This window comes from Lissotriton helveticus, chromosome 11, assembly GCF_964261635.1.
Source record: "Lissotriton helveticus chromosome 11, aLisHel1.1, whole genome shotgun sequence".
NCBI classification, from domain to species: Eukaryota; Metazoa; Chordata; class Amphibia; order Caudata; family Salamandridae; genus Lissotriton; species Lissotriton helveticus.
Window position 1 is genome coordinate 663,608,214 of NC_136072.1, and position 16,766 is coordinate 663,624,979.

The 16,766-nt window shown below is 47.4% G+C and overlaps 1 protein-coding gene across 4 annotated transcripts in view; it reads right to left on the bottom strand.

Moving 5' to 3' along the window:
- Positions 1–289: 289 nt before the first annotated feature.
- LOC144791749 (disintegrin and metalloproteinase domain-containing protein 28-like) overlaps positions 290–16,766 on the bottom strand; it is a 3,662,699-nt gene continuing 3,646,222 nt past the window's right edge. For all 4 annotated transcript variants that reach the window (XM_078666520.1, XM_078666519.1, XM_078666518.1 and 1 more), the window contains one exon: positions 290–1,160. The gene's annotated coding sequence lies outside the window, so the exon portion shown is untranslated. The remainder of the gene's footprint in view (positions 1,161–16,766) is intronic.

Sequence of the window (16,766 nt, forward strand, 5' to 3'; positions counted from 1 at the left end):
CTGACTGACACTTATATACAGCACATTCCTGCCCTTTTGTTTCGACGTAGGACAGCGCAGCAATATTCCTTGTGCTTGCCTGAGCCAAAACCTCATAAATCAGGCCCAGTGCATATAAAAAATAGAGGTGCTCAGTCAAACATGATCCATCCTGTGGAAGAATTTGAGTGGAGAAAACCTTAGGAGTGCGATAATTTCAAATTAATCAAATCGATGTTTGGCCTCAGACACTGTGCCTGAGCCTGGCATTAACAGGCAGTTCAGAAAGAAGGTCCAATGGTTGCATAACTTGGAGAAATATTAACCAAAACCTTTCTTTATTCATATTTCTATAGTGTTCTTACCCAACATCTTTATACATAGAGCAGAAAACATTCAACGTAAAGCTAACTTAATAGCAACTATTTGGTAGGATCACCCTTTGAAAAACCCGCCAGAATAAGAACATCTATGAACTACCAGTGAGAAGAGGGTTTCAGTGAAGAAGCCTGAACTTCTTTGAAAGTCTACAGTAACAGTGAGAGCGACGATAGAAGGCAAAGGCACTTGGTTATAAGGGCTGTGAAGGATGGTGGAGGAAGCCGGATTGCGAACCAAAGCTATGGGCAGTCTCGAGGGTAAATATGAAGGGATTGTAAGCCTAAACCAATAAAGATCACACAGAGGATACGGATGGTTGTAGTGGAGCTGGCAAAATACAACAGGTGGTGTGTGGTTTTGAAGGGTTTGAGGAGGTGAACGATGATGCCCAGCTAGTAGCAAATTTAGAAAGCAACGGAGGTTGTACAAACATTTCAGCAAATAAAAAGGAAAATATCGGTGCAAGGAAGATAACTAAACAGAGAACATCCTGGTCCCAAAAACGACATGTCAACATAAAAAAAGTGTGAGGTTGTGGGTAAAATGTAGCCTGCAGCTTTTTTTTTCTGCAACAAATTATTCGTGATATATGAGTTCTTTTTCAGATCAGCTGAAGTCTGTGGTTCGTTTTCATCCCAGTGTGGACAGTCTTCGCTGTCTGCATTTTTAGAAGTTCCTATATTTTGCTCAGGGTTAATGTCAAACAAATGCAATTGTAGCACCGCAAATTATATCTCCCTTTGGTATGAATCTTTGCTGATGGTTCTTCAAAGTTGGATTTATATGATGTCCTTGCTTTACTAAAATATAAAAAAAAAAATAAGGGAAATGAGAGAGAACCTGCAATAACCGCAATATAATGCACAACATAATAGACTTTAAATGCAAACTACTAATGACACAATATAGAGGCCAACAATTTTAATCGAATAAATATGTAGCAAGTAGGAATAAGTTAAAAAGTAGTGAACTAGCCTAAAGATCAAGGTGAAAGTAATAGTAATCAAGAGCGGAATTAATATACATTTGATTTGACAATTTCACAGTATTGTGATATATGTGTTTATTGACTACATTTGAACAATGAACTAACATAGTTGTTTTCCAGTAATTATTTCTGCACAGCCATGGGACGATTTCTCAGGCCATTCTATACTCAGATGCAATACCCGCTAAGGCACATAAAACATTAATAAACCACAATTAACATAACTTGATGGCAGTGATCTATCTATCTATCTATCTATCTATCTAGCTATCTATCTATCTATCTATCTATCTATCTATCTATCTATCTATCTATCTATCTATCTATATATCTATCTATGTATCTATCTATCTATTTATACTAAGTAGAACAATGAACGAAGATGTGCAGGAAGTGCAACTTAGTTTAATTTTCACGTTTCCAGGCCGTCTTCAGTTACATGACAGTTGAAGTGAATAAAACACGTGACAGCTGTAATCTTGAGCCCTGTGGTGGAGGAGTCAGTGGATTGGCTAAACACAACAACATTTTCTAGAAGTATTTTGATGTATTTTCACGTTCATAGCAGCTGCATTTAGAATAATGTACATAACTAAAAGTGTAAAATAAGGTGCAAAATAAGTGCACGTTAAACTAATTGATGGGAAATGCGCTCGTTCACATTATGAAACTTGGTTAATGTGATCAATGCAGATTTCTGTATGGGAGACTAGAGAGTCATAGAACTTTTTTCCACATGTCAATACTGTCTGAGCATAGATTTCACCTTATTAGTACAAATATATGAACCAAATACAGAAATAAGCAACTGAGAGATGACCAGTTGTCATTTGCAAAGGGCTTTCCCTGCATGCAAACACGTCAATGTGTTCTATGTAACTCTTGAGCCATTTGAGCTAGAAACAAAATTTGGTTTATTATAATCTGCAGATTATACTGCAGGTGGTGGATTATGTTGCAAATGTGGCAAATCCATAATTATACAAAAAATTCTGTGAATACAGAATATCATCATTCCAGTGACCCTGTACAAGGTAAAACAAGTGCTTTCAAAGGATACACATTAGTATACTAGCTAACCAGATGGTACCTAGGGCAGGCATTGTTTTATAAGTCTCTTAAAAGAACATTTTCCAAAACTCAGCATCCTCACATTACCTCTACAAAAGAATTCATTTTTATTGTGATGCTTCAAGCGACTCCATAAATTCAATCAGTGTAGACCCCGTCCTTTAATTCTCACACAGATGTACCTTCAGGTCCCCATTAACAAATCAAGAATGTTTGCTTTAAACAATCAAAATCAAAAACACATGGACACCTTAGGCCTCATACACCCTGCCAACTTTGGCCTCCTTTTACATGCAGATATCCTTTCAGGTGAGACGAGCAGGTGGAAGGGTGGAGGCCATAAGGTTCACATTCAGAGGCCTGATCATCTGGACCGCTGGACATAGGACAAACTATCAATTTGCCCACTGTTTTCCCACCTCCGCACCCTTTCAAGAAGGAGGAGAGACTCCATTGTCTGGAGCCAAAATGTGCGCTGTCCTTCTACCTTGACAGCACAAAAGATTTACGGGCGGATGATGAACTCATCATTCGCTATGTAAATGCCAAGAAGAGTCGGGCTGTTCAAAAGTGTACCATCTCTCGATGGGTTATCCTATGTGTTAAGATCTGTTACGCTTTAGCAAAAAGGAACCTCCAGTGGGGCTTCATGCTAATTCCACTAGGGCTACGGCAGCAACTACTACATTGTCACATGGAGTCTCACTCCTTGACATCTGCCAGGCGGCAATTTGAGCATCTATGCACACGTTGACCAGACATTTCTGCCTGGACAGTCAAGTCGGGAGGGATGGCTATTTTACCCATTCTGTCCTCTAGGACTTTCTGGTGTCAACTTGGTTCGAAGACCCTCCTCCGGGGTTGGTATTGCTGGGGCATCTATTCTAAAGTAAGGAATCTATAACTAACTCTCTCTTTCAGATGAACAAGTTACTGACCTTCAGTAATGATGTATCTGTAAGAAACATAGGTTAGTTACAGATTCCTTACAGCCCCACCCATCTTCCCCGTTCTTCCAACAGGGCACTAGTTGTGGCACACCAGTGGTCAGTGTCTTTCATGGCTCTGAGCTTCTGACGTGGAAAGCTGTGTCAGAACTGACCTCACCACGCAGGGGCAGCATCTAAGTAGCCACCACAACCTAATCCCGGCTACTACGATGCAGACAATGGCCACGGAGTCGACCAACGCCACCTACAGACGCGCAGTGGTACTGCTAAGAAAAAATTCTCCGGATCCAGTCTGATACCTGGGGGAAATTCTATGGTAAGGAATCTATAACTAACTGTCTCTTTCAGATATAACAGCCAGTGGAATTGGCAGAGGAGTAAGTAACATTAGTGCCTCAAGTGCAGTGGCACCAGGACCCAGGGATGTGAGGGCCCAAATAAACCACTACTATGGCTGCTTTAATCGTTCTTTTCTTGCATTAGGGCTCAGTGCCCCCTTGATGTGCCAGTGTTGTTTTTGGCATTGGACTAATGGCCCAAGAGAGGGGATTATTGGAACCTAGGAGAACCCTTAACATTATGCTTTAGGGAGATGGAAGAAAGGCTGCTGGGAGGAGGACTTTACCAAGGAGAAGAGAATACAGTATGTCAAATTAGTTATGCAAACGTCGTGGCACTTGGGCCCAGGAGTGTGAAGGCCCCACTACTTCACAATAAAAGAGTGTCTTACTTTGCAATAAGACATGGGGAGAGCATTAGGGATGAGGTGGGCCACACATGGGCACTCTTTTTTAGGTCAAGCATGAGCCAGCGCACAAGTGCTGCTCTTTAAAGAGCTGTGGTTGTTGAATAGGGAGAGAAGCTCTGTCCACTCCACTGCATTACCCTAAACCCAAAACACTACCCCCAGCATGAACCCCTACACTACCCAAACACCACTGCACCACCCTAAACCCTAAAACACTACCACGAGCACGACACCCTACACTACACAAACACCACTGCACTACACTGAAATACTACCGCAGCACGAACACCTACACTACACAAACAGTAACACTACCCCAACATGACCCTCTACACTATAGAAACACCGCTGCACTACTCTAAACCCTGAAACACTACCCCTACACGAACCCCTACACTACACAAACACCACTGCACAACCCTAAACTATAAAACTCTACTCACCCGCATGACCTCTTACACTATAAAAACACCACTGCATTTTCATAAACTCTAAAACACTTCCTCCAGCACCATTTTTACACTACCCAAACACCACTGTACTTCCTTAAACGATGAAATGCTACCCCAGGATGAACCCCCAAACAGTACACAAATACCACTGCACTACTCTAGATCCTAAAAGAGTAGTCGCTGCATAACTTGCCACATTACACAAACACCACTGTGTTATCCTAAATCCTAAATCACTACTCTCAGCACGATCCTCCTACATTACACAAACACCACTGCACTACCCTAACACTAAAACACTATTCCCAGCATCACTCTTTACACTACTGAATAACCTCTGCATTTTTGATAAACTCTAAGATACTACCTGCAGCACGATTTTTACATTACCCTGAAATGCCACTGCACTACCTCAAACCCTAAAATGATACTCTCAGCATGAACCACCAAACAGTACACAAACACCACTGCACTGCTGTAAATCCTAAAACAGTACTCGCTGCATGAATTTCCACACTAGAGAAACACCACTGCACTACCTTAAACCCTAAAACGCTACCTCCAGCTTGAACCCCCTACAGTACACAAACAGCACTGTACTATTCTAAAGCATAATATACTACCCCCAGCACATCCCCCTACACTACCCAAACACCACTGTAGTACCCTAAAGCAAAAACAGTAGCAGTCCGTTGGCTTGCAGCTGTGCGTCTGCGAACCATCCTGTCCTTAGCTGTACATGTGCGAGTCAGTCTGTTAGGTGATAGGTGTGTCAGCTAGTAGGGCCGTTGGCCCGTTGGTCTCACTTTGCGTGTTAGACCAAACTCTCCCTCTGCGAGCCAGCACGCTGGTGTGCGTTTGTGAGCCAACGGCCCGTAACTCACACTGTGAGAGCCGAGGCAACAGCCCGTAGCTCACACTGTGCGAGCCGAGCCCACGGGCCCCAGCACTCCCTCTGCGAGCATGCCCGACGACCCGCAGGTCTCCCTGTGCTAGCCGGATCACAGTTATCACTCTGCGATTTCCCTGATCTGTGAAGTGTACTCCATCACTTCTGTAGATATCAGCCATATATAAATGTATGTTGTTGTAGCTCGACCCCATTATATGGTCTCTGAGGTATGCAGACACAGCTTTGTTGACATTCTTCCTAGATTTTTCAATCTGAGGACAAAATTGGCTTGACCATTTTCACTTGTGTCTTTGGCATATATTAGAATATACAAAGACTGTTTGTGTCAAAAGCAAGATCAATTGTCGAAAGGTGTCATTCCTTAGCATTTTCAAACCTACCCAGTCAATGTGTCTAGGTCGTTTCCATCACAGTGCAGAATCATGAGGTCAGGGTGTTGGAGATGCAAAGAGGTTTTACCAAAGGCAACAATTGGTGCCACTTCAATCCTCTCTGTCTAAACCATTTAATGTCCACATTTTGTAAACCTAGCTCTAAGTCAATACATCTCTCTTCTGCATACTTCTTGCATCAGAAAACATACCTGTGTCCTGTGATCCACACTAGCAATTATTAGGCATGGCTGGGAGGTATGGATAGATGTGTGAAGCACGTTTTTAGAATAAGAGATATGTTTAAAGATGGGGGACAACTTTATTTTCTCATACAAAACGATAACTGATTGGGTGATGCAAAGTATTGTTTTCTGAAAAGTAGGGTGCATATTAGTTTCTGGAAAAGCATCTTTGTCATTGGTTAATTAAAAGCAGTTTGAATATGGAGTTCATACGATAGGATGACATTTGCTCAGTTCAACCACACCTGCTACTTGTATATGGAAAGCACTGTGTGAACTCAAAGCAATGATGAACTTTTAACCTGCAGGTGCCGTAGAATGTTCTTTAAACTGTTGATAGAATACGTTTAACTTCTCACCTGTATGTGTCATTAGATTAAAAATAATGATTATGTGGGAAGTTAAAAAATAACCAATAGAGAGAAGTTTTGCAATTTGAAAAAATCAAGGAACTATTTTGATTTGTTCTTTACATCTATTTATGTGTGGAGCAACAGGGAAATTGTGCCATTACTGGTTCCATTCTGGACCAGATCGGTGCATTATATGTACTGTGTGACAAAGAATGAATTGCATACGTTTGTGACATTGGAATCTGCATACCAACTACGAATGTAAGTTAGAAATTAATGTGTGTTATGTGTTGTGTAGTAGTGGTTAATATTTGAGGCCTTATTTTTTAACTTTGAAAGTATTTTTTATTTCTAAGTAAGAGTGTTATTGAAGTTTGGTGTTTCAAGTTGGTTCTAAAACATGTAAAAAGTGTGACTAATTGTTAAAGAATTACTTTATATATGTTTAGGATTTTTCCAGATCAAAAAAATGAAACTTGTGGCGGGGCGTGGCCAAGGCGGGGAGCATGGCGGACGCAGCCTGAGAGAGCTCCGTCCCGCCTATACATCATCCGCGCCATATATCCTGCATTTCCCCGACCTGCGATCCCCCAGACCAGACGCTCGGCATCCGGTGGCGGAGGGGAAGCTCCGGTGGAGATTTGGGCTCGCTCCGTGCTTTAGATCCGGCACGGCGACCCGGACGAGGTGGGGCCTGCGCGAAAATCAGCAGCCGGGACCTCGAGTTTCGAGAGGCCCGGCCGGAAGTGAGGCGGAGGCGGGGTCGGTCGCGAGGCCGGTACCGGCTCCCCGGACCTGCGGATCTCCGCTTGGGACAGGAGAGCCCGAGAGACCTGCGGACAGCGCGGAGCCACCCTGGAGCCGGGACACTGGCAGTGGTGAGGTGAGCCGGCGGGGGGAGGCGAGCGCCACAAAAGAGGGGGAAAGCACTCTCTGCTGCAGGCCGACCCACTCGGCAGCCAAGTCGGACTGCGGGGGCCGGGGGTCCCCGGAGTGCTAGGGGGCTCCTGCCTTCGCCCCTGCTCCCGGGGACGCCTCCATACTTGCGGCCCTACCCCCCTCTCTCCCCTCCCTCCCTCCCCCCCCCCGGGTGGGGACCAACGACGCTTGTGGAAGCCCGGCCTGGAGTGGGCTACTGCTGGGGGCCGACGGCGAGCCGTGGACAGCTGGGGGTCGCCATCTGACGATTGGATTTCCCCCCTTGTTGGCCGGAGCTATTGACGATCCTGAGGCACAGGGCCCCCCCGGAGGGTCTACTATCCCTGGCTCTGCGAACGGAACGGGGGGCATACTCCAGTGGCTGAAGCGGAGGGGAGGTGGCGCTCAGCAGGGAGAGGACTCCACGGCCAGGTACGCCGGCATCCTTGGACACGTGCCCACCTTCCCCTCGGATCAAGACGCGACGCGGGAGTCCCTGGCCGTGAGGGGAGCTGCCAGTAGCAGGAAGATACTTGGACGCCGGGCCTGCTCCTCATCATGACGCGAGGCGGCAACAGTGGGGGCGCCACGAAGCAGGGCCCCATAGATAAGTTTACGGGACCGAGTGGTGGAGCAGGAGCGTCCGGGGGCCAGCCCGGCCCAGGCCCAGGCCCAGACAATGCGGCCCTGATGGCGGCAATCACGCAATCACGGGACATGCTGGACGCGAAAATTGGGGCTGTTGGGGCTGATGTCACATTGCTTCGCCAGGATCTACGGAACGCGGTGGCCAGAATCACCGAAACTGAAACCAGAATAACGGAGGTGGAGGATGATGTGGTCGTCCTGAAGAAGAAGGTTGCCACTCTGGAGGGGCTACAGAAGAACTTGGCACTCAGGGTCGAGGACGCGGAAGGACGGGCCAGACGAAATAACCTGCGATTCGTGGGTTTGCCGGAGGATTGCGAAAAAGGCAACATGGAGGCATTCCTGACAAAATGGCTGGAGGGGTGGCTCCCCCCGGACTCCCTCTCAAGATGCTTCATCATTGAACGGGCGCACCGAGCGCTTCTCCCGAAACCGCCGCTGGGAGCACGCCCCCGCCCAGTCATCGCCAAACTCCTTAACTACCATGACCGCGACGCAATCCTCCGGCAGGCGCGAGCTAAGGAACCCCTGATGTACGAAAACCACAGAGTCCTGATCTTCCCAGATTACACAAAACTGGTGCAGCAACAGCGACAGTCCTTCACTGCAGCGAAGGCTCGGCTACGAGACCTTAAAATCCAATACGCCCTGCTCTATCCGGCCCGCCTGCGTGTCGTGTTTCAGTCCAAGACACAGTTCTTCAACACGCCGGAGGAGGTCTTTGAATGGACAGACGAGACGATCAGAGTGAAGGTGCATACTCCCCCGAGGCGCAACTCCGAGCCCTCCTCAGAGACGAGACCCTCGAGGACTCCCAGGAGATCGCGTAGCAGAAGCAACTGGAGGGCGCGCTCTCGGAAGACCCAACCTCCCACGGATGGCGAGTCGGGGGGTGACGAGGTGGTGGAGGCCCCGGCTCCGGACCCGTGACGATCCTTCACGCCTTAAAGCTCTCTAATGGACGCCGCCACACGCTTTACTGCAAGAATGCGGTGTGGGGCGAGCAGTGGGTCGGGGGATGCCCATGAGTGGGCGGTCACCACCCCGAGGACTAACAGTAGTTAATCGGGTTACGGGTTAGTTGAAGTTGGGTGGGTGGTTGGTGGGGATCCATTGGCATAGACGGTTGGGGGTCTCCCGTTGGAGGCTGAAGACTGTCTCTACCGCGACAGATACTTCAATGTTACTGAGGTATAGGGTGGGGGGGAGGGGGGGTGGACAACGTTGGGGTTGTGGTGGGGTTTGGGGAGTTGGTGGGGGTTCGCTGGATCTGGGTACGGAGTGGAGAGGAAGGTTGGTGGGAGGTGGGATGGTTGTTTTCGGCACAATACACTTTCAAGGTTGGTTGTCAGCGCTGGTGTTTGGATGGCCCCGAGGGCTCGGATCTTTGATCTATACACCTATTGATGGCGGGTGGTACACAGGAGTCTAGCCCCACACGGGCGGGGTTTCGAGTGGTGAGCTGGAACGTCCGTGGGATGCTAGACAAAATTAAGAGGGGTGCAGTACTGCAGCTGGGGAAGAGGGAAAGGGCGGATGTGCTATTCTTACAGGAAACTCACCTCCAGGGCAATAAAACGCTTAGCCTCCAACGATATGGCTACCACCAAGTGTTCCACGCGGGCTTTGTGAGGGGGTCACGGGGAGTGGCGATTTTGATACACCATCGACTGAATTACACTCATGAGACGCAGTGGGTGGATGCGCAGGGACGGTTTATATTCATTAAAGGGATGGTGGGTGATGAGCCGATGGTCTTTGGCAGTGTGTATGCCCCACCCCCGCTCCAAGAAGCACTCATTGAGAAACTGTTTGATGTCTGGGCTGATATACCTAGTGTGATGTCTATTGTGGGCGGAGATTGGAATGATGTCATGGATGGGCACAAGGATAGATATAGATCAGATGGGGGGACCATTTCCCATGTTCCCACTAAATTGAGTGGTATGGTACGAGGGATGGGGTGGATTGATGCATGGCGGTACCACCATCCCCATGGCCGAGAGTTTACCTACATCTCAGCAGTGCACAAATCCTTCTCCAGACTTGATTGCTTGTTTGTTCCTAATGGGTGGATGGGAAGGGTTGCTTCTTCATCAATACTCCCGCGTGGCTTGTCGGACCACTCTCCGGTCGCCGTTGATGTCCTTCTTGGTAGGACACGACAGCCATTTCGGTGGCGTTTGTCTGCATGGCAGCTACACCAGGACGACTACAGGTCACGCTTGCGCGAAGCCATTTCTCTGTACTGGGACTGCAACGATCAGCCCGACATGGACGCTATAACCCTCTGGGAAGCCATGAAGCCCGTGCTCCGGGGGGTAGACATCGCTTGGTGCGCGGCGGCGCGCAAGGCCCGCAGGGGTGAGATAGAGGAGACTGTGCGGCGGGTTCGAGACCTTGAGGAAGAGAGTACTGCCGAAGGGTCTGTGGATACCGTTGAGCGGTTGCTACTAATGCAGCAGACATACAACTCTCTTCTAATGGACGAGGCCCGCCAGCTGTGGCTGGCTACACAGAGTAGGATTTATCAGTGGGGGGACAAATCTAGCTCTATGCTATACAGACTCTGTCAGGGGACTTTCCATGCGCAGACTCTACCGGGACTTCGCGACGAGGCAGGAGAGCCTGTGACGGCCCCGGTGGAACTGGCGGCCAGTTTCGCCCGATACTATGAGGCCCAATACGCCCCGCGAGAAACAATCCCTGAGGCGGAGGTGGACAAATTCCTAGCTGACCTCCCGCCAAGGGCCCTCTCAGATGAAGACCGGGACCTACTGGACCACCCACTGTCCTTAGACGAATTGACCGCGGCACTCGGGGAGCTGAACACTGGTAAGGCTCCCGGGCCTAATGGGTTCCCGTGTGAATTCCTTCAGACATTTCATGTTCAACTGGGTGCGCGCTATAGACAGGCGCTGGAGGAGGCCAGAGACCGTGGTCGCCTACCGGCAGACTGGCGCCACGCCGAGATTGTTGTCTTCTGTAAACCGGGAAGACCCCCGGAGCAGCACGCGTCGTACAGACCGATCTCGCTCCTGAACGTTGAAGCGAAAATACTGGCGAAAGCCCTAGCCAATCGCCTTCTCCCGTATATTACGGACCTGGTACACCCGGATCAGGCCGGTTTTATGCCCCATAGGGCGACTAGGCACAATATCCGGCGCGCACAGATGGTGATAGAGGCAGCCAAGGCCGCCGGGATCCCGACAGCGCTTCTCCTGGCTGACATTGATAGAGCCTTCGACTCAGTTAGCTGGGTCTATCTTCGTGCGCTTCTGACCCGTCTGAACTTTGGGCCTCGATTCCTCTTGTATCTGCACCTACTATACACGGACCTGACGGCCTCGGTGAGGATAGCGGGAGCGACCTCGGCCCCCTTCCCCATAGGCCGGGGCACCCGACAGGGTTGCCCTTTATCGCCGTACCTGTTCGCCCTGGCCATGGAGCCGCTGGCGGCATGGGTGAGAATTGACGCGCAGATGCGGGGACTCGAATGGGTGCGGGGACCGTCTGATCGTATTGCACTGTATGCGGACGATGTCCTCTTCTTCCTCACGGACATTGATAGATCTGGCCCCAGAGTTCTGGAAATAATGCGAGTATTTGGGGAGGTCTCTGGCCTGCACTTGAATACACGGAAATCCACGCTGTGGATACTGGGTCAGCGCGGACGGCTTGGGCACTGGGCGTCGACGCTACAGGAGGCGGCAGGTGGCATCAAATACCTCGGTGTCTTTCTCACGGACGTTCCGGGAGTTGCCTGGACCCGTAATGTGGTGCCGGTCTGGGATCGCGTACGGTCAGACATGAAGGTCTGGTCCAGGATGCCCCTAAACATATATGGCCGCTCCGCCATTTTTAAGATGGTGGCTCTCCCGCGCCTTTTGTACCAGCTACAAAATCATCCATGCCCCATTGCACCACATTGGTTTAGGCAAGTAAACTCTGCACTGAGCCAGTTTCTCTGGGCTGGTGGGGCGGTCAGAGTAGCGCTCCGCACCTGTTTCCTTTCCACGTATTGCGGGGGTCTGGCGACTTCGGACATCCTATCTTACTACCAGGCTTCCCATCTTCTCATACTAAATGACTGGTGGTATGGAGACCGGGGAGACCCGGCCTATGCCCTTGAACGATACCTGATGGACCCGGACACGCTCCACACCATCCTTTATTCGGCAGGCAAGCGGAAAAAACTCCCAATTGTTACTCAAGTGGTTTTCCGAGTGTGGCGGGGAGCCCTTCGCCGCATGGGTTGGTGGAATGTCTTGACGCAAGAAACGCCCCTTTGGCACAATGGACGTCTGCCGGCACTTGCGGCTCTCCAGGGGTTCCGGGGCTGGGATGACATAGGCATCTCGACACTGGGCCACGTTATGCAAGGCACAACCCTTAAATCGTTTCAGGCTTTGCGGGATGAATACGATATGCCGCAGACCCAATTTTATAAATACCTACAACTCCGCCACGCTCTGTCCCCCTCGCTGTTAGGACTGGACAAACTGCCCGAATTTAGTCCCGTGGAAGCCAAGGTCTTTATGGGGGAACTGGGGGACAAGAAAATCTCCAATATATATCAGACTCTGGTCACGCACTGCTCTGCCTCACTAGATAAGCTACGCAAGGCATGGGAGGAAGATATTGGTGCCTTAGACGAGGATGACTGGAGGGAGGCCTTAGAGGCGCCACGAGGGGCGGCTGTTGCGGTGCGACTGAGATTTATTCAGTTTAAATATTTGCATCGTGCGTACTACACCAGAGAACGGCTGTGGCGAGCTGGCCTGATTGCTTCCCCTGAGTGTCTGAGATGTGGTAGCACGGTTGGAACGTTCTTACATACAGTGTGGTCATGTGTGCGGCTGACGCGGTTCTGGACGGGTGTGTGGGACTGCCTGTCTGAGGTGCTGGGCTGGGACCTCCCCCGCTCCCCTAAACTGGGTCTCCTTCACGTAATGGAACAAGTGGGAGGGAATATCTACAAACGCCATCTGCTACTCCTGGGCCTTACAGTAGCCAAACGGGATGTGGCTCGTGCCTGGAAAGACCCTGGGCTCCTGTGCTGGAGGTGTGGAAGAGAGGGTTGGACTTTACAATGGGGCTGGAACGTCCGGTCTTTGAGGCCAGGGGGTGCCCCCGAAAGCACTTTAAAATATGGCAGCGCTGGGCTGAATATAGAGGGCTCTGGCTGGAACCGCCAGTGCAGCGGGACTCCGATGTGGACCACTTACCGATTGACTCTGGGTGAAGGGGCCAACACACTGATTGCGACTCCAAGAACTAATACTTTGAATCATACGAACACTGTGCCGGGGGGGGGGGATCCGGGAGGGGAGGGCCAGGGTGGGAGTAGGGAGGGGGGAGTTGGTGGGGATCCTTTCCTTTGAAAATGTTGATTGCACTGCTGTTGTTTATTGATTACCTGCTTGTTCATTGGACCCCTGATCCATAGGGGACGGTGACCTGATTATATGCTATTTCAACGAAATAAAATCTGTTATGAAGAAAAAAAAAAAATGAAACTTGTCATGTGAAAAAGACTGTATGGATTTCAAAATTATATGTAGCATTTATTTGGATTTGTATATGTATTGCGATTATATAAACAAAATGACACAGGTTTCCAAATTATTCTTAGTCTGGAAATAGGGGTGAAGGGATTATAGTAGAAAATGTATGTGTTATTAACTTAACAGAGATGGTACAAAAACCAGAAACGTTATGTGACCAATTTGTGGTCTCGTTTTTTACATAAAGCGGTAGATTTCAATATAAGTTAAGACTGGTGTGTTAGTGGGAGGCTTTGGATTTTGGTGTTGTTATGAAATGCAAGTTGTTGGGGAGCGTTTCTTCAGAAGACATGTTTTATAAATATGTGGGAGATAAGACATAAATGAAAATGTGTGATGTATATTTTCTGTATGATTTTGTTGACAGTGATAAAGTAAATGTAATTATTAGTGAAGGTAATTGTCAGGGTGTGTTTGTCTGCTGAATATACGTAGGCTTTTAAGTGGTGCGGTTCTTGTCGGTGCTGAGCTCCGTTACCGGTTTGAGACAGTTGGCAAATTTATAATACCACTTAAAGCTGTTAATATAGGTATAGTAAAGGGACAATACAAAAAAAGTTTGCAAATTACACCTTTATTTACTCTGTCTAGCTACCACTACTATTTTGTGTCCCCAGCGGTACTGTTTATAATAAATAATATAATATTGCTGTTTGTATTATAAAATAGGTTTTCTAAGTTTATTGCCATATTGTTAGGGTTTGTAGTATATAAGTAATGTTGCAATTAGTTTCAATGGTATAAAACTGCACTGTATTATGTTAGAAATATTACATATAAATAGGTTGTAATGTTATATTTTACACTGTGAGGTAGATTTGTATATAAGTGAAGACAGGTGTTATACTTCGAACCTGTTCATAATGTGCATGGATTACATGCTTTCTGTATGTATGTATGGTTAGAACAATTTGATGATGCTTTAAGATATAATCTAAATAGTGTTTGTGCTTTACACTTAGGTATACTGCACCGTGTTAGTATATAGTGACTATATGCTGCTAAAGGGATTATTTATTGCTTGTTGTTACAAAATAAAGGTGGAAAGGGGCGTTTCTTTAGAAGAGATAATTTTTTTAATGTGTGAGAGATCAAAAAGAAAAAAGTTTTCATACATTTTCTGTATGGTTTTTCCACATTAATAAAGTAACTGTGATTATAAGTGATGAAAATTGTTAGGTTGTACTTCTGTGTTAAATATACGTAGGCTTTTAAGTGGGCCGGGTCTTAGCTGTGCTGTACACTGGTGCGCCTTTTAGATATCTGCAATATTTTTATCCCACTCAAAGGTTTGAATATAAGTATATTAAATAAATAGTAGAATAATCGTTTAGGAATTACACATCTGTTTATTCTCGTGATCTCATATTCTCAATTTTGCGTACCCAACATTTGTGTTTATAAAAATTATAGAAATGAAATAATATAAAAATAGCACTTATATTTTTATTGGGTTGTTGGTGGGATCAGTAGTGTACTGTGAAGGTCGTAATGAGTTTGAATGGTACCAAAGGTACGTGACATATGTTTAAATATTACATGGTTTTCGGAATCAGCTGTGTCTCTGTGAGTCCTTGGGCCCGCAGTTGTACCTCTTGAAGCCAACACTGAAAATATACCGCAGCTGTCTCTCTACAAGATAGTTTCTTCACGTTCCCTCTCTTTATATCACCATTCCACACCTATGCCTTTACAAGTGGACGTCCCACATCTCTCCCTATACTAGTTGGCCCCTGGCTGTTCCTATGCAAGCCAGCCCGCAGCTGTCTGTCGATGACCACTCAGCACGCAGGTCTTCTTGTACTAGCTAGCCCACCGGCTTCCAGTTGTGCCCCTGCAAACTACCGGTCGGCTCGCAGTTTGTTGGTCTACAAGCTGGGTCAGTGTTGTATCTTTGCAAGCGAACACTAGAAATATACCGCAGCTCTCTACAAGATAACGGCTTCACGTTCACTGTCCCCAGATCACCGTACAGCAGCTATTCCTCTAGAAGTGGACTAGTGGGCCCGCAGGTCTCCTTTTCCGAGCTGACGGGTCGTAACTCTCCCTGTAGGAGCCAGCCAATCGGCTCGGAGGTCTTCTTCTATGAGTTTGCCCACCAGCCTGCAGCTCTCCCTCTGCGAATGACCGGTCGACTCACTCCTCTTGCCCTGCGAGCCGTTGGGGCTGCAGTTGTAGCTGTGCAAGCTAATAATAGAAATATGCCGCAGCTCTCTCTAAGAGATACTCCCTTTACGTTGTTACTCCGCACATCACTGTCCCGCACCTATGCCGTTGTAAGTTGACGTCCTGCAGCTTTACTTATACTAGTGGGCCCACAACTGTTTGTGCGCGAGCAGGCCGGTACCACTTCTCCTACGAGCCAAGCAGTCGGCTGGCAGGACTTCCTCTATGAGCCAGCCCACCGCCCCGTAACTGTTCGTCTGTGAACCGGCCCGTAGCTCTATGTGTGCAAGCCAGCCAATTGGCTCGTAGTTTTTCCTGTACGAGCCATCCTGTCTGCCTGCAACTGTTCCTCTGTGATGCGTCTTGTAGCTCTCTCTGTAGGAGACAGCTAGAGAACTTGCATGTATTCCTCTAGAAGCCAGCCTGCTGGCTTGTAGCTCTCTCTCTGGGAACCATTGGTGGGCTCTGAACTATTATTTTTTAAGAAGTGCCCCATGAACTTAGCCAACCCAAGGGCTTCATTATATTAATATGCACGCCCCCAGACTACGTAGAATTATGCAGATAGTACTGTTCCATTGTGAAAATCCTTGATGTAGTTTCTTTGTATGTATTTTTATAATTATATATATATGTGAATATTTTTATAATTATACATTTGAATATTTATAAATAGTTTTTTTAATTATATTAGTCTGTTTTCCAAACAGTTATTGTTTTCAGATATTTTGCATCATTATTGTGAAAGAGATACAATGACAAGAAAATAACAAAGAAAAAGAAAAGAAAGAAGGGAGGTTTATTTGAAAAAAAAGGAAAAGAGATATTAGATCCAGTACAACATGGATGTTCAAGGAAAAAGTGTTCTGGCAAGAAAAGTAAAAACTTAAATGGTTATTAATATTAAAAATATAGAAGAGACAGACAGAACAAGAACAGTGGAACAACAACAAAAGGAAAATGTTCAAAAAAGTGGAAAATTGGATTATTGGAAAAAAGAAACATGTTGGAATACG